At 36.0% G+C, this 19,368-nt stretch overlaps 1 pseudogene; it reads left to right on the top strand.

Moving 5' to 3' along the window:
- The first annotated feature begins 13,900 nt into the window (after positions 1-13,900).
- LOC105961824 (putative wall-associated receptor kinase-like 16) lies at positions 13,901-16,931 on the top strand (annotated as a pseudogene).
- Positions 16,932-19,368: the final 2,437 nt, after the last annotated feature.

Raw genomic sequence — 19,368 nt, 5'->3', positions numbered from 1 at the left:
TTTTCCGATCATTGAATTGAGAGAGACGAGCAAGCAAAAGAACTAACGAACTTAAGTTGTTGGGCCCGGTCCAACTTGAGCCCGTTAGGGTTTTATGCAAGATACTATAAATACTTGATTTATAGGTCTTGCACAAAAAACAACACATACAAACCCTAACCCTAGCCGCTCCCCTCTCTCTCTCGTCCACTCTCCCCGCGGCCACCACCGGCGCCGTCGCCGGAATCTTGCCGGAATCGGCCATCCCTTGGCCGATTCACATTGGTAGTTCTTTCCTTCTTTCTATTCTTCCGTTTTTCTAACTATTACGTGTCTAGTGCCACGTGTTTAGTAGATCGAAGTATACGAGGTGAAATCCGAGAGGAGGAAGATCGAAGAATCGAGGAGCTGCACACGAGTCGACGCCGCACGCATTCCCACGCACCGCCCAAAGACAGCGCGTGAGCTACACGCGCCGCCGTAGCTCGTCTTGCCGCTGCTGCCGTTCCGCCGCTGCTGCCCCGGATTGCACGGATTGGTTTCCGTGGCAATCTAGCTTTGCTTAGTGCGCCTACCTCACGCTTCAAGAGGTAAATTTTCGAATCCATTGTCGTTAGATTCGATTACGTTTAAATTGAATATATATGTTCGTTCTAGTATGAAACTTGTATGATTTTATGTGACTACATGAAATCGTTTATTTGTTGCGAGCATGATTATTTGATTAAAACGCGAGCATGTTAATTGATTTAAATGCGGTTGAATAATTAAGCACGTATGTTGTTTTTAATTTCGCTGGAAGCGCAAAGGTACGCAATTAATTGTTTTCAATTATCGGGCATGTGTTTATGTGTTTTAAAGTTGTTTAAATCGCATAAAATTTTTGTTTTCCGCTGCGTACACGTGTCCGATTCCCAACACCTATTTCCGATCTGCTTAGCCACGTCATTGCTCTTCTGGCGGTGTGGGATCTGGTGGATGCGAAGAATCATCATTATTTTGTTAACCTCCATGGTAGTTGAGTCTTCGTCAGATGAGATTTCTTGGAACAAGAGGGTTTTTTTGTCGAGTAGCCAAGGGCAACCCGCTAAAGCGTGTTTATAGTCCAACACATGATTGAATCTGATAGTAAACCTATTTGTCCCAATGGACTGGATCGCACACCCTTTCACCGGCTGAAGGAGTCTGACAATGTTGGCCTTAAGGGTGTGTTGAGAATACTCTTTAATAGCCGCCACTCGTCCCACCAATCTCAGAACATATAATTGTAGCTTGGGCCTTTGCCACAAGGGGCAATTTGCTATAGGTCCCTCTATATTATAATTTATGTGTACAAATCCAAGTCAAAATCTCCATATTTCAATAAATTAATTATATTTATTGTGTCAAAAATACCCTTAGTCAAATATGATCAAATCCCCTAAAAACCTCTCTATCAAAACAAATTTCCAAACATTTATCTTAAAAATATTAACAAAAAAATAAATAAATTAGTAAAGAAAAATATAATATTTATTGTGCAAACTCATACTCTAAAAACGACACCGCCTCTTCGCCACCATCTATCGTGAACTGCAAATAGCAAACTGACGCCTATGACTCCGTGAACTGCAAATAGCAAATGATGCCTATGACTCCGTGAACTGCAAATAGCAAACTGAATAGTAGAATTTGTATTATTGAGTTGCAAACAACGAAATACCAATGATTCACCCAGAAAAAATTGAGAAAAAAAAATCCATAATTAGCATTATTGAGTTGCAAAATAAAGATTACCTATGACTTCTCCAAATACAAACATCAAATTGAAGAGAAAATTCAAAAGGAGAAACAATATGTAACACAAAATTGTAAAATGCAAAAAGAAAACAACTAAAGAAAAAAAAACCGAGGTACTCACCCCAAATCCTTGTCGCCAGTCCTAACTCCGTTACAAATTCTAGAATCGGCGCCGCCGTAATGAACCCAATCAATTGAATGTAACCAGTCAAAGCCCTCGGCGAGGATGGTAAGGACCGAGTCGGAGATATTGTTGGGGACGAAGCAGAAGGTGGATTCCGAACGCCGGTGAAGAGATACATCAAAATCTCGTGGATCGATTGCCGTAGAACCACCACCCAAGATCGGGGCGATAATCTCCTGAAGTGCCTTCCATCATAACAACTGAAGAAGTAGAAATTAAATACAAACAAGAAACAAGGTCTCCAAAATAGCAAACGATTTTTCCAAACAAAGAACAAGCAAATATGTCCCACAACCAAAAAACAAACGAAAAATATTTGTTTACAGTTTGTTGAAGGTTTTTGTTGAAGGTTCTAGCTATGGCAGGATTCAAAAGAAAAGAAAAAAATCGGAATCGAGAAAGGGAAGAGAGTGAGAAATTGATCAGAATTTTTTTTCGAAAAGATGTTTATCGAAAAAAGAAACAGAAAAGACAAGATTGAGAGGCACGAGATAGAGATAGAGAGAGATGAGAGATTAGATATAGGGGGAGAAAGAAACGTGAGATTGGAGAGAGAGGAAGATTGATATATGAGATTTACTTTCTTTTTAATTAAGGGTGTTTATGTCAATGTACTAATTATTTTATTTTATTTATATTTTTTTATCAAAGGATCTAGACCTATAATCATCTAATAGTTACGATCTCCACCTATATAAGTCCAGAATAAGGGGTGTCTAGCCAATTTCCCCTTGCCACAAACTCCGTACCCGGAAAGTGAAGTTCACTTACTAGAGTGTAATGAATAGAAGCTGATTACGGATGATGTAAAGTTATTGTGAATTATTGGAATATAATATTATATATATATTATATATATATATATATATATATATATATATATATATATATATATATATATATATATATATATATATATATATATATATATATATATATATAATGCTATGAATTAATTGCATACACCACCCTATGAAACGTCTAATTGCCCAAAAAGCCCATGTATCAAAAAATTATCATATACCCCTTGTGATGAACTTTATTTAGCGTTCCGCCCCCTTATCCATATCAAATATGTTGACTATAATGAAACGACTAAACTACCCTAAAAAAATAAAGCAAAAAACCCTACACCCAAAAATATATACACAAAAGCCAATTTCTTATGTTTATATTTTTGAATGTTTATTTTTATTTTATATCTTTAAATAAATTTTAATTTTTAGTTCTTTTAGTTGGACTTTTATGTAATAAAATATGTATTGAATATAAATAAATCTTAACTATCTAAATTAATTATTTTATGTTATAAAACTTTATTTTGTATTTTTTAAAATAATTTTATAAGTAATTTAATTGTACCGAATTTTATAGTATAGTTATTTTTAGTTTTATAAGTATTATATATTTCTATATTTTGTAATTATAAAAAATATATATGAAAACTAATTCAAATATATTTAAGAGGCCCTTAGAAATAAACTCCTCAAACCGCTAAGAAATAGAGAGAATCTCAACCTTAAATTCATCATTTGCAATACCCTTAGCTTTTTTTTACCTTAAATACCCCTCCTTTACCTAATGCATCAGTAATTACGTGGACTGCATTTAACAATTTTGGACTGCATTTTATCGATTTCGGACTGCATTTCGCTTTTATTATTTATTTATTTATTTTTAGTATTTTTATAATAATTTTTTTTTTCATCAAAAAAATTATTTTTTTTCACGATAAGTTTACTACCCCAAATATGACTATTATTGAATATGACTATAGTCTAATATAACTATTTGTGACTATATCAAATAGTCATATTCTTTCTTTATATTGCCGTTTTTACATTTTCAACTTAAAAACTCCGATTATATAGTCATGTTTACCAAATTATATAAAAAACGAATATCGCCTATTATTTACGAAAACAATCCAATCAATATCCCCACAAAAAAATCACAATTAATTTGAATCTTGTTATTATAAGTCAACTTGAAACGATAAGATAGAACAATTTGCAATTGGGGTGAGAAACGAGAGGACCATACTCGAATATGAGTAACAACGAATGGGCGGTGACGGGCAATTCATGCAGGATGACCTGTCAAAAGACGCGCAACAATTTCAAGATTATAACAAAAAAAAATAGAATATCGAACTTAATTTGCGATGTGATCCGAGAAAAACAAAGTTTCATTCTTATGTAAGATAAGACGAGAAGCTTAGGTACCTAATCTTTGGTTGTACAATGGAGGCCCTCCCATTCTCAGTGAAAATAACTCGTACTGGTTTTGAATGACATCTTCCTTCTTTGAATTCGTGAAAATTGTTCGGAACCACTCTTTCTCATCATCATAAACTCTGTTATTCGTGATTTGTGTAAAAACCAAGAAATTCATAAATTACTAACAATAGTCATATTCGAATATGACTATAGTCACTGTTACTATGCTTCAGATCTCGAAAAAAAAAAAGAAAAAAAGGAAATCGAAACAGACAGAAAAGAAAGATAGAAATATAACGAAAGAGATGGAGGGGGAAGGCGACGACAACGGCGGTGAATGAAAGAGAGAGTGAGGGAGGCGGCGACGGTGGTGGTGGTGTACAGATCTGGAAAAAAAAAAAAAGAGAAATCGAAACAGGGATAACGAACAAGAGAGAAAAAGATTTTTGTGGAGACGAAGGAGGAGGAGGCGGCGGTAGAGGAAGGTCCGATTTTTCAGAGAGAGAGTTGAGGGATTTATGTGGAGAGGTGAAGAAGAGAGAAGATGAAAGTGATAGATGTGGAGGCAAATAATCAGGATTTAGGGTTATAGGTGTTGAGGGTATTTTTGTCTTGTATGTCACACTAATATAGGGAGGTCTCACTAATTTAAAATGAAATTTGGGTGTAGGCAAAAGTCTTTAAAATGAATTGGATTCAGTTTAAAATATTTTCCATTTGAGGGGTATTGCATATTTTTCCTGTATTTAAATAAACAAAGAGTGGTGTTATTTCCACCTTCAAAGTATCTCAATTCACAACCAAAGATTGTAAAATGTCATAAATACCCATTAAATTTATAATCCACCACCCTTCTTTATATTCACTTAATCTTCATGTGTTCTAAGTTATTTCTATTTTTTAATTTTTTTATTAATTTTTTTATTTTTTGCAATGAAATATTTATTATAGGATATTTAAACTTCCATATCAGATAATACTACAGATTATGTAAAAAAAAATTATAAAACAAAATTATATTAAGCCAAACTGACTAATTTTGGAGAAAGTTCAAGACCTTCCAACAAGCAATCATAATTTATTTCTCAAAAACCGTGAATTCCTGCTCTTTTTGACTTTCGAAATTTTTTTTCTGTGACGAAAATATTATTCATTTAAGGTGGAGAAGGTGAGATTTCGAGTGAAAATGGTGGGTTTTTTTATATAAATATTTTAATTAGTTTAGTAGTTGATGGTTTATAAATTTGTAAAAAATATAGGTGAAAGAAGAAGAAAGGGGTAAAATGGGAAATATTTTTAATGTGGTAGTGTAATAAGATATTTTGAGGGTGAAAATAGCAAGTATCTAAACAAAATACATATTAAATATAAAAAAAGTAAAATAATAAAAAGGAAAAAAAAAAAAGAAAAAAAGTTATCTTCTCGTTTCCCATCCCCAACATGTTCCTCCTCTGCCATTCACCATCTCCGCCGCCTATCTCCTCTATGCTCCAAGGATTGGTTCAATCACTGACATATTCCTCTACAATTGAAGCCTTCTGCTTGGATTCCCCATTCTTCTACGTTTAGGTGACAAAAAAAATCCCCAAATTAACTAAGGGTGGAGAGAATCTTGACCACTGTTCGGGGTTTCAAGGACTCAGTTCTAGAGTTAATCATCGCCTCGCCTCCCAGGTGATTTTTTAAGAAGAATGTTTGTGTTTTTGAGTTTCAATGGGAGAGAGCATGGTTATCAAATTGTATACCCGCATCGAAAATCGTTTCGTCAAAATTGCATAGAAAATCTACAACCAAACTACATTATATGATTAGCATGCTTATATTTAAAATTTAATAGTAAATGGACTTTACAAAAATGTAACACGATAAAAACAAAAAAATTAATATTAAAAGAATTTGAGTTATTATCATTTAACTTATAGTATTCGTCAGTGCAATTTTTTTTTTAAGTTCAATGAATATATATATATATATATATATATATATATATATATATATATATATATATATATATATATATATATATATATATATATTAGAACCTCGATAAATTAATACCTGGTAAATTAATAACCTCACTTAAATAATAAATTTACCCGGTCCCGACTCGAGGACAGCGTGCTAAATTAATAATTCACTAAATTTATAAGATAATAATACACAATCGAAAATTTTAAGAAGCCCCATATAATATATAAATTAATAATGGAAAAAAATAATTCTTAAAAGTACAAGGTACAATATATATATTTTGCAGATATGAAGGCTTAATATAATATAATTTAATTGTTGTTTGTTTCTTGTTGAAGTTCACATTACCATCAATCATGTCCCTCACTTTTCTTAACATAGTTAGAACTTTCGGTATAGTTTTCTCATAACTGAACATAAAATCGTTCTATATCATTGTTGCTTTGAGAGCTTCCGTTCTTGAAACGAGCTCTGTCGTGCATTGAACTAATGGTACAATGTATAATATACACGTAAAAAACTAAAAAAATTGTTGTTATTGAAAATAATAATAAAAATAATTTTATAAATTAATAAGTTATTAATCAATGTATAAAGTAATAATTATTAATTTATCAATAAGTTAATAGTTAATATTTCGCTAAATTAATGGGATTTTGATGATCCCAATTGTATTAATTTATAGAGGTTTAACTGTGTGTGTATGTGTATATATATATATATATATATATATATATATATATATATATATATATATATATATATATATATATATATATATATATATATATATATATATATATATATATATTCAAGATCTCATGCAAACTCGTCTATTCAATTAGTTGATGACAATCAACATGTCCGAGTAAATCAAATAAAACATTGAAAAAAAATAAGAATTAAACACTCTTGAATATTTCTCCTACTTTAAAATATTATTAGAGTTGTAAAGTACAATAAAAATATTATTGGTTTTTCTAAAATACAATTGAAGATGAAGAATATTAAAGAAAATAAAAATAGTCATGATAAGATGTAAAAGTGTTGGTATTACGAGAAATTATCGTATATTAACTTGTTTTTGTACTTAAAACCTAATATTTTAGCACAATTTTTAATTTTATTCTCAAAATATATATATATATATATATATATATATATATATATATATATATATATATATATATATATATATATATATATATTGAATATCGTACAAATCGTACAAATCATACGAATCGAATCGTAAATCGTACAAATCGACTGCAAATCGTACATTTTTAAAAAAAATAACTATTTATTCAACTATTTGAATCGAAAAGGATTCAAATCTGATCGAATCGTACGATTTGAATCGTAAATCATACGATTTTAATAACCATGGGTGGGAGTGTTTTATTGAAACTATAAGGGACTGAATTAAAAATTTTGAAAACTTCATTTGGGACTTCCAAAACTTCGGGGGTGAATATATAATTTTTGAAATTTCTGATTTACTGGCTATTTATGTCTTTTCCGGCTGAAAACACAACCCCAGTCGCATAACTGGCGAGTGTATTACACGATCATGGATTAGGGGGTTTCATGTCTTTGACTAAATTTTGTAGGGGGTGAATGCTAATAGTTGTAGCACAAGGACTTATCGCAGGGGTAACGCTTGCTAAAAACTCCAAATATTTCTCTAGTTCCATGATAATACTTGAGGGATAATTACACTTTTAGTCCCTCATGTTTGGCCTGATTTCACTTTTGGTCCCCTTTGTTTCAAAGTGAACAAAGTTCACCTCCAAGTTTCAATTTTGAACACTTTTGGTCCCCGCCGTTACATGTCCGTTAGCATATAACGGAAAACAGTATTTTGGGGCGAAAATTAAATTTTTAAATTTTTTTGGGGCTGAAAAATAATTAGAAATTTAAAATAGACTACTTATAATTAAACTTTTAATAATATTAAGTATAATGAAATTTATTTAGTTAATTTTTTTTATTATTAAAAAAATATCATAAGAAGTATAAAGAAAACTAATATTAAGTATAATGCACTTTATTTAGTTAATTTCTTTTTTATTATTAAAAAATTAATTATAATTAGTATAATTATAATAATATTAAGTATAATTATACATGACATGTTCAGCTAATTTTTTGTTATTATTATTAATTTTTATTATAAGTAGTATACTTAAAATACTATTAAGTATAATTAAAAATAACTTGTTTAGTTAACTTATTTTTTATTATTAAAAAAATAATTATAAGTAGTGCAATTATAATAATATTAAGTATAATTAAAAATATTTTTTGTAGTTAATTTATTTATTTTTTTATTAATTTTTTTATCATAAGTAGTATAATTAAAAATAATATTAAGTATGATTAAAATAATTTGTTTAGTTAATTTTTTTTATTATTAAAAAAATAATTATAAGTAGTATAATTATAATAATATTAAGTATATCAAAAAAACATTTTTTTTCGTTGATTTCCTTATTTTTTATTATTATTAAAAATTATAAATAGTCTATTTTAAATTTATAATTATTTTAAGCCCCAAAAGATTTTAAAATTTCAATTTTCACCCCAAAATAGTGTTTTCCGTTACTTGCTAACGGATATGTAACGGTGGGGACCAAAAGTGTTTAAAATTGAAACTTGAAGGTGAACTTTGTTCACTTTGGAACAAGGGAAACCAAAAGTGAAATCGGGCCAAACATGAGGGACCAAAAGTGTAATTATCCCTAATACTTGAAGAAAATGTGAAGAAATTATTCAATATAAAAATTTAAAATTATTTTTTCTTTCTTAATAATTTTTCTTATAAAAATAAAAAAAAAAAGTTTTTTCTTATTCCATAAGAAATATTTACTAAATTTGCTTTAGTGTGTTATTTCACCAACTCAAACAATTTATTGTAAATATTTAGATATGTAAGCTGACAACTAAAAGTACTGGTGAAAACATAAAAATAAAGATAGTTGACAATCTTGCAGGACATCATGAGGTATAATCATTTTGCAAATATTAATATATACTCACATTATTGAGGTTTAGTTTGACAGTGTCCTAAATGCAACTTGGTTCAACAATTAGTTAATGTTATTCTTACAAAGTCATTTGATATTATATTATGCATACACTTCAACTGGCAACTATCGTGCCATTTATATTTTTATATGTTTTGACTAAGGTAACATGATGCCTAGTATGAATCACCAGCAAATCACAATATTTTGAATGCATTATAGCACCCCAACAATGTTAACAAAAATTATAGGAGAAATATATTTGGAGAAAAGAGAGAGAATGATATCTCTTACGTATATTAGTCATATATATAGTTACATGTAGGAAACCCTAACCTACTACACAAGGAAACCTAATATACAAGGTAACCTAATAAATAAGAATAATAGTAGGAATAATATATATAATATAGATAGATATGTAGATACGCTAATACACCCCCGCAGTCGAAACGGGAAAGGAGAGGACGTGGAGACTGGAGACAAACTGTTGGAACAGTTGAGTAGGGAGTCCTTTCGTGAAGATATCGGCAAACTGGTAGGCGGATGGGACGTGAAGGACTCGAACGTGTCCCAAAGCAACTTTGTCTCGGACAAAATGGATATCGATCTCCACATGTTTCGTACGAGAGTGTTGAATAGGATTGCTCGATAGGTAGACGGCACTGACGTTGTCACAGTAGACAATAGTGGCTTTCGAAAGCGGGCAGAGCAACTCAGAAAGTAGGTTGCGTAACCAAGTCGTTTCGGCGACGGCATTTGCGACAGCTCTGTATTCGGCCTCCGCACTCGACCGGGAGGTAGTGACCTGTCGTTTGGAGGACCACGAGATGAGGTTATTGCCTAGGAAAACACAATAGCCCAATGTCGAACGACGAGTGTCAGGGCAGCCACCCCAATCGGCGTCGGAGTAAGCGATAAGGGAGAGGTCCGGATTGGGGGAGAGCTGAAGGCCGTGATCGAGAGTCCCACGAATGTAGCGAAGGATACGCTTGAGAGCAGCCATATGAGGTTCCCTCGGATCATGCATGAATAGACATATTTGTTGCACAGCATAGCAGATGTCGGGACGAGTAAACGTGAGGTATTGCAGTGCACCGGCAAGGCTGCGATAAAGAGTAGGGTCAGCAACGGGGGGTCCAGTGGTCGAAGACAACTTGCTCTTTGTGTCAGCCGGCGTAAGACAAGGGTTGCAGGAAGCCATGTGTGCACGCTCTAGGATCTCGTCGGCGTACTTGCGTTGAGAGAGAAATAGCCCATTCGACGAGCGAGTGACTGAGATGCCGAGAAAGTAGTGAAGATCGCCAAGATCCTTCATTGCGAACTCTTGATTTAGGGCAACGATGATAGAGCGGAGCAATTCTGGTGTGGAGGCCGTAAGTACAATGTCATCGACATACAACAGAAGGTAGGCGCATGAACTGTTGCGACAGTCGCGTGAACTGCTGCGACAGTCGCGTGAACTGTTACGACAGTACACAAAGAGTGAAGTGTCGGACTTGCATTCTCTGAACCCCATGGTAGTAATGTGAGATGCAAAACGCTTGTACCAAGCACGTGGTGCCTGCTTGAGGCCGTAGAGTGCTTTGTTGAGACGACACACGTGAGTGGGGCGAGATGGATCGACGAATCCGGGAGGTTGCTCGCAGTAGACAGTTTCAGAGAGATTGCCATGTAAGAAGGCATTTTTCACGTCAAGCTGGTGGATTGGCCATGATCGCGAGAGAGCAATACTGAGGACTGTTCGAACAGTGGCTGGTTTGACAACTGGGCTGAAAGTCTCGTCAAAGTCGATGCCAGCCTGCTGGTGAAACCCACGAACAACCCACCGTGCTTTATATCGCTCAAGGGAGCCATCAGACTTGAGTTTCTGTTTGTATATCCACTTACCAGAAATAACATTAGTAGACGGGGGGCGGGGCACAACATTCCAAGTATTGTTTTTAATTAAAGCAGTATATTCCTCAATCATGGCGTTTCGCCAATTTTGGTCAAGAAGAGCTTGGCGATAGTTGGTGGGAATGGGAGAAGTAGAGGATGCAACGAGAGAGAAAGGGACTTTGGGTTTGTGGATGCCCACTTTACTGCGAGTCACCATAGGATGAGCAAGGGGAGGTGGGGGAGGTGGGGGAGTAGGAGAAGGAGTTGTGAGCTGGTTGTGGTCGACAGGTGGTGCTGCAGGAGAAATAGGTGTTGGCTGTGTTATAGGACTGTTGGACGGACTGTTGGAACAGGATGGTTCACTATTGGAACAGTTGGAGGAACTGTTGCAACAGTTAGACGAAGTCTGAGGGAGGAGGAACAAGGAGGGTGTGTTTTCGTCCAAGGCAGAAGGGGGAAGTGTGTTTTTGGGGGGAGTGGACTCAGCAAAAGGAAAGTTAGTTTCGTCGAAGATAACATGACGAGAAATTATGATTCGGCCAGTGGACCTATCAAGGCAACGATAGCCTTTGTGAGAGGAAGGGTGACCGAGATATACACAAGGAGTAGAACGGGGGGCGAGTTTATGTGGTGTGGTGGCGGTGAGGTTGGGATAACAGAGACAGCCGAATACTCGAAGATGAGAGTATGTAGTTTTGATGAGGTAAAGGGCTTCGTGAGGAGTCCGGTTTTGTGTGGTTTTGGTAGGTAAGATATTGAGTAGGTGTGTGGCCATATGAAGGGCTTCGACCCAATAAGTAGGAGGAAGATGGGCTTGAAAGATGAGGGATCGAATCATGTTAGTTATAGTGCGGATCATTCGTTCTGCGTGTCCGTTTTGAGGGGAGGTGTGGGGACACGAAAAACGATTTAGGATGCCGTGTTTAGTGAAGTAGTTTTGAAAATCCGCATTTTTGAATTCACGACCATTATCACTTTGTAAGGCTTTCAGGGGATGTTGGAATTGAGTTTTGAGAAGTGTATGAAAATTGACAAAGGTTGTAAAAACATCAGATTTATTTCGAAGGAGAAAAGTCCATAAATAATGGGTAAAATCATCAACTAACACAAGATAATATTTGAAACCCGTAAAACTAGAAACATGAGAAGTCCATAAATCAGCATGAATAATTTGAAATGGAGCAACAGTAGTAGATTTTTGATAAAAAAATGGTAGACGAAAATGCTTGCCTAATTGACAGGCATTACAAAGAGACTCCCTAGGGTCTTTATTATGGGAAAGAGAAGTGCTAGAAAATAAACGAGACATGACGTGTTTGCCGGGATGGCCTAGACGCCGATGCCAAAGAGTGCGAGATGAAGGTGTTGTGACAGTGAGGAAAGCAGCAGGAGGTGAGGTGGGGGGAGGGACGCTAAACGGATATAGGTCACCGGAGCTATTGCACCTGAAAATCTCGACTCGACTCCGAAGATCCTTCACAGAAAAACCAAAAGGATCAAACTAAACCGAACATGAGTTATCACGGGTGAACTTTCTAACAGATATAAGGTGTTTGACGATATTGGGTGTGACATAGACATTTGTGAGGCAGAAAGGAGTGGTGGGAAGAATTGTGTGGCCTATGTGGGTTATGGGGAGGGTGGAACCATTACCGACGACGACATGTTTGGGGAATTTACTGCCAGGATTAAAAACAAAATTGAAATTACCTGAGTGTGGTGCCATATGAGAGGTCGCCCCGCTGTCCATGAACCACTGTGACTCGGTAGGCTGCTGAAGTGTCACCGTATTCAAACGGTTCGCGAGATCCGCCACGCTGGCACTGTTGCAGGAACTGTTGCAACTGTTGATGGAACTGCTGGAGCTGTGGCACGGTTGCTGCTGCGGATGAGCCTAAGTAGGAGCCGAGTGACCGGTGTAGGGTTCAGGTGGCCCAGTAAAGTAGGCTTGGGCCGCTGGGTGGCCCGATGTATTTTGAGCGGATCCCAGAATTGACTGTTGTCGGTAAGGTGCGCGCCAAAGTAGAGATGCGCGATGAGCACTATGATAGCCGTAGTGCTGCATGGGGTGACGGTTAGTGTTGCGACCTCCGCGACGGTTGGATCGGCCACCCCCGCGCTGATAGCGCGAAGAACTACCTCCGCGGGAACTGTTGCAGGAACTGTTGCAACTGTTGGATGGACAGTTCGCGTTGGAGGCGTAGAGAACAGCAGCGGTCTGCTCCGGTTCAGAAATTCTTGTTTCTTCCATCTGAAGGAGCGAACGAGTCTGTAGAAAGGTGGGAAGGGGATTTTGAAAGGAGATGAGATTGGCGACGGTCCCGTAGTTTTTCGGAAGGCCGTGTAGGGTGTGTAGAACGAGTTGTTTGTCGGAGATTGGATTTCCGACATCGGCCAAGCTGTCCGCCGTGGTTTTGATTATTTGACAGTAATCGTGAATGGAGAGAGCGCCTTTCTTGAGGGACTTGACTTTTTCTTCAAGTTGAATGGCTCGATAGTCTTTGTTATCGGTGAAGAGAGAAGAGATGGCGATCCATAGATCACTGGCGGAGGAGGTTTTTGAGAGAACCATGCTGGATAGATCGTCGGAGATGGTGCCGTAGATCCAAGATTGGAGGAGATAGTCGGCTCGCTGCCATTCGTCGGCGGAAATCGAATCCGGTCGGGGTTTGCCATGGAGAAGATCGGAGAGGCAGAAACGACCAACGGTAATCGTGAAAAAGTGGCTCCACTTTTGATAATTAGGATTTTTTAGATCTAGAGTAACGGGGATAAGAGATTTGATATTAGAGATGGCATGAGCAAGGTGAAAAGGATTGAGAGAGGCGGTGGAGGGAGAAGAAGATGAAGATTCGCCGGCCATGGAGAAGAAGGGGGTAGGGCACGGCTATGCAGAAAAAAAAGAAAAAAGAAAAAAAACGGCTAGGTTAACCTAGTGTCTGATACCATATAGGAGAAATATATTTGGAGAAAAGAGAGAGAATGATATCTCTTACGTATATTAGTCATATATATAGTTACATGTAGGAAACCCTAACCTACTACACAAGGAGACCTAATATACAAGGTAACCTAATAAATAAGAATAATAGTAGGAATAATATATATAATATAGATAGATATGTAGATACGCTAATAAAAATTCTTCTATTCTCTCTTCTTCTCTTCCGTTTCGCACCGGTCAAATATGCAGTGGCAGTTTCCGATCAAACCAGCACCCAGAGACCTCCATCAACCATCACAAAAGGCGTCAACATAACAAAGCCAGGCTGCAAAAGCAAGTGTGGGAATTTAACTGTTCCATATCCATTTGGCATAGGCTCAAATTGTTCAATACACCCTTCATTTGATATCTACTGCGATAATTCTTACAATCCTCCAAAGCCCTTCAGTGGAATATTGGAAATTGAAGTTACTGATATAACAGATTCACAAATAAGGATCAAGAACCAGATGGCTGCCACCTGTTACAACAAAATCGGTAACGTGACTCGGAAAAACCTAGTCGAAGACACCCAGATAGATCAACCTTTTAGCATATCTGATGCAAACAAGTTCACAGTTGTCGGATGTGATGATATTGCCCTACTATTCGGGCTTGGCGGTGCTAATTCGACCAATGGGTGCGTTTCCACTTGTTCTTCAAGAGAGCAAGTTCTTGATGGTTATTGCAATGGTACTGGTTGTTGCCAGACCTCAATACAAAAGGGCCTAACAAGACTTTCTGCCTCCCTAGACAGCATTCATAAACACATTAATGTGTGGTCCTTTAGCCGTTGTGGTTATGCCTTTCTTGCAGAGCAGGATACCTTTACATTTCATTCATCTGACCTTGATGACGTCACTTTTCAAGAACGAATCATTGAGAATGTCCCAATCGTTCTCGATTGGGTGATTCGGAATGAAACATGTGATGAAGCTCGAAAATTCGATGATTTTGCATGTCACAAGAACAGTACATGCGTCGACTCCACCACCGGTGTTAATGGATATAACTGCATATGTTTTCAGGGATATGAGGGCAATCCGTATCTAGAACCAGGCTGCACAGGTTAGTTTTCTTTTGGCTTTTTACACCACACCTACGATATTATGCCAGTTAGAAATTATTTATATGTTTTGATGTTTTGAGAAGCGGATTATTACGATGTTCATTTTCTGAATTTCAGACACAAACGAATGTGAGAATAGTCCATGTGTATCAAATGCCATATGCACTAATTCTCTTGGTAGCTATAATTGTTCGTGTCCTCGTGGCTTCACGGGTGATGGCACCAAAGCTGGCATTGGCTGCACTAAAAATAAATGGCACCTCTCAACTCTCACGTTGTCATTAGGTACCCATGATTGATAAACTTCAATTCAATGTCTTTATTCTTTCCTTTCAATTCTGTTGGATGACGATAATGATCAAATATTAGGATTTCAAAATATGAATTTTCAGGTATCGGTTTAGGCTTCATGGCTGTGATAATTGTTATTACTTGGATATATTTTACCATCAAGAAGAGGAAACTCATGAAACTACGAGAGAAATTCTTTCACCAAAATGGTGGATTTTTATTGAAGCAGCAATTATCATCAAACGAGGGTAATATGCAATCAACTAAAGTATATTTTCTGCTCAAGAGCTTGAGAAGGCTACCAACAATTATTCCGAGGATCGAATACTAGGTCGAGGTGGTTATGGGACAGTTTACAAAGGGATACTAAGTGAGCAACATGTTGTTGCAATCAAGAAATCTATAAAACTGGATGAGAGTCAAGTAGAGATATTCATAAATGAGATGGTTATTCTGACTCAGGTTAACCACAGAAATGTGGTGAAACTAATGGGGTGTTGTTTGGAGACCGAAGTACCTTTGTTAGTGTATGAATACGTCTCAAAAAATACACTATATTACCATATCCACAACAGTGGAGGAATGCCATGGTTTTCTTGGGAAAATCGGCTGAGGATTGCCGTAGAGGCGGCCGGTGCACTTGCCTATCTTCATTCTTCAGCAGGAATGCCGATTATCCACAGAGATGTTAAATCTCCCAATATATTATTGGATGAGTGTTACAATGCAAAAATAGCAGATTTTGGAGCTTCAAGACTGATTCAAATTGATCGAACACGAGTGACGACTCATGTACAGGGAACTTTTGGTTATCTTGATCCTGAGTATTTCCGTACAAGTCAACTGACTGAGAAAAGTGATGTATATAGCTTTGGGGTGGTGTTGGCTGAGCTTCTGACAGGTAGAAAACCTGTGTGTACTGAAAAGAGTGAAGAAGAAATTAATCTGGCTACTTACTTTGTAGAGTGCGTGAAGGAAAATCGGTTGTTCCAAATTATTGAGCCTCGAATTATGAGGGAAGGGAGTTTGGAGCAAATCAGTTCAATGGGTGATGTTGTTAAGAGATGTCTCGAGATGAAAGGGGAAGAAAGGCCAACTATGAAAGAAGTGACAATGGAGTTAGAGAGGTTGAGAAAGTATAATATTCAGTCCCACAAACAAGAAGAAAAAATCCCTGATGGAAACATTGGTGAGCAGCAACCTGATCTATATCCAGTTCCACCGAATCCTGATTTTAGATCTGGGCAGTACGTTATGGAGAGTCAGTTGTTCCATGCAATCAATAGCCCTCGCTAATCAGAAAAACAAAGAGGTTATTCGTGCACTATGGTATTTCCTATGAGGCTCTTTCTTAATTCATGTTTTTCCTATATTACTCTTCTAGTAGATATAATTTGCCTGTTAGCAACTTGGATACCCATAGGTTGGGAAACAATCATTTTTCTTTTGATGATTATAATTTGCCTGTTAGCAACTTGCATACCCAAAGGTTGAAAAACCAATATTGTATATGGCACACTCTCTTGTTGTATTGAGCACTTGAATTTGTTGGTTGTATCAAACTCTGATGATTATTTTTAGTATCTTGCTTTTGTTGTAAGAATTTAAAGTTACTGGTAATGTTGGTCTAGATCATCAGGGGTTTATGACAAGACTTTTCAGCAGTATAAGTCCATGTATATTATCTTAAGCATCAAGATCATCAGGGGTTTACTGGTAATGTATAGTTTCAGCAGTTTGTCTTCCCCAAATTTCCTTAAAACCCTTAAACTTCAGTGGATTTATAAAAGCATGAAAGCGTGTTATGCAGCACAGGTTGAGGCATTTTAATCTTTATATATGACGCATACGACAGCAGGAAAGAAAAGGCATCCGTTCATACCATATACCTTCATAGAACAACAACGCTCATATTCTAATGCTGAATCATATATTGACTGAACAAATGATTATTTATAGGTCATCTAAAGTTACGGGAAAGGAAGTGTTAATTGGTTGCTGGACTGTTTACGAGTAGAAAGAGGAAGTGAAGTAAGTGTTGGTGATGATGAAAAGGGTAGTTATTTATAGATACACGGAAGGATGACTAATGGTAGTTGATCTTGTCTTGTGATATCTTTCATTGGATTTTCAAGATTCCATGCATTTGTCCACTCTGGCCAAATGGAAAATTATAGTCTGTCTCTTCAGATTTTTTTTACTCTCAAGTAGGGGAAAAAATCTATAAATATATCTTGAGTAGGGATGGGGATCATAGTTTCGGCAATAAAAATCTTGGCTGAGATTTCCATTGAACAATCTCTAACGGCAACATTTGGACTTATACATTACAGGTAGGGGTGGAAATCGGGACCAATATTCCGATTTCCGCCGATTCCGATCCGAATATTTCCGATTTTGGAACAATTTTTTGTGGTCCGATTTCCAAAATTCCGATTTCTGAATTTTCCGAAAAAAATCGGATCGGAATCGGAATTCTATATAAAATTTTCGGAATTTCCGAATTCCGATCCGAAAATAATTCCAAAATATTCCGATATTTTCCAATTTTTTTCCGATTTTTTTATACATAAATAAATTATGTATCATACATATTATCATACCAAAACTAAGCCACCTCTTTGGGCTGGCCCATAATATTATTTGTGTTACAAATATTAAAAGTTTAATTTATTGGCCCATCAAAAAACCTACAGACTACCCCATTCCGACCTAATCTTTGACTTCCTCCTAATCACTTTTCTACTACTTCTTGGCCGCGGAGCTGTGCTTATTCGAAAGTTGTATCTTCTTCTCCAAAGTTCAGCTCCATTGCAGAGGGCGACGCTCGTTTCTTCGAGCACCCAGAAGGTAAAGGGGTGTTGGCCAGTAAGCTACTCGCCGAGCTGGTCGATCTACAAATAATAACCATTTCTATTTTTGTAACCTCAAATATTGTGTTATTTTAGAAATTATTTTGGTAGAATATGCCCACTGATAGGAGGGGAATATAAATTCTTGAATTTTTTCATTGTGTGAGAGACTTATCGTCGATTGTTGTTCGATTTTGGTGTTTCCGATTATTTTTTCTTGTTCTTAAAAGATTTTTTTTTGGAATTCCGAAAAATTCCGAAATTCCGAAATTTCCGATTATATCGGAATCGGAATTGAATTTTTGATTCAGAAAATTTCGAAATCGGAATCGGAAATGATATTTGAGTTCCAAAAAAAAATCGGAAATTTTCCGAAACGCCCATTTCCGATCTGATCCGTCCGATTTCCACCCCTACTTACAGGTAATGAGCAAAGACAAAAGAAAAGTCTAAATTATTCATAGAAAAAGAAAAGGCAACAAATTAGGGTAAAGTAAAAAATGTGCCTAATTAGGGTAAAGTCCAAAACCACAAGGGAGTTATGTGCCTAATTTCATACCATAAGATATGTCAAAAATGTCCAAATCACAAGGGGGTTAAGTGCTATTTACCCAACAAATTACTACAAGCATATATAAATTAGAAAAATCTCCTTTTATTTGAAAATTTAAATTTTCCTCCTTTTATTTGAAAATTTAAATTTACCCCTAAAACTAATAATGTTTAACGAACTTTAATGGAAATTATGAAATATCATTTTTGTCCCTGGAAAGAAGAAAATTGCTAAAATACCTCAACATTGAAACGGTTGTCTTGCCCTTATATTATTTCTAAAAGAAGTAACGAGATGTTTCCCTCAATGAACGAGTTCTTAAAAATAGGGCAAATGACAAATAGGCCCATGACAAGGGCACTTAATTAAAAGAGGAGTTCTTAAAAATAGGGCAAATGGCAAATAGGCCCATGACAAGGGCACTTAATTAAAAGAGACACATCCAACTTTTTTGTCTTTCAAATAAATCCAGCACATTCAAACTTATTTGCAAACAAGGAAAATCCCTTTATATATACCAAAATTACCCCAATTCATTGAAACCCAATTCAACTCCAATTTCATGATTTACACCCCAATTT

This window comes from Erythranthe guttata, chromosome 11 (genome assembly GCF_056151865.1).
Source record: "Erythranthe guttata isolate IM_541 chromosome 11, IM_541, whole genome shotgun sequence".
In the NCBI taxonomy this organism is placed as follows: Eukaryota; Viridiplantae; Streptophyta; class Magnoliopsida; order Lamiales; family Phrymaceae; genus Erythranthe; species Erythranthe guttata.
Note: the sequence above shows the minus strand (reverse complement) of the source record. Positions and strands in the feature narration are given on the sequence as shown.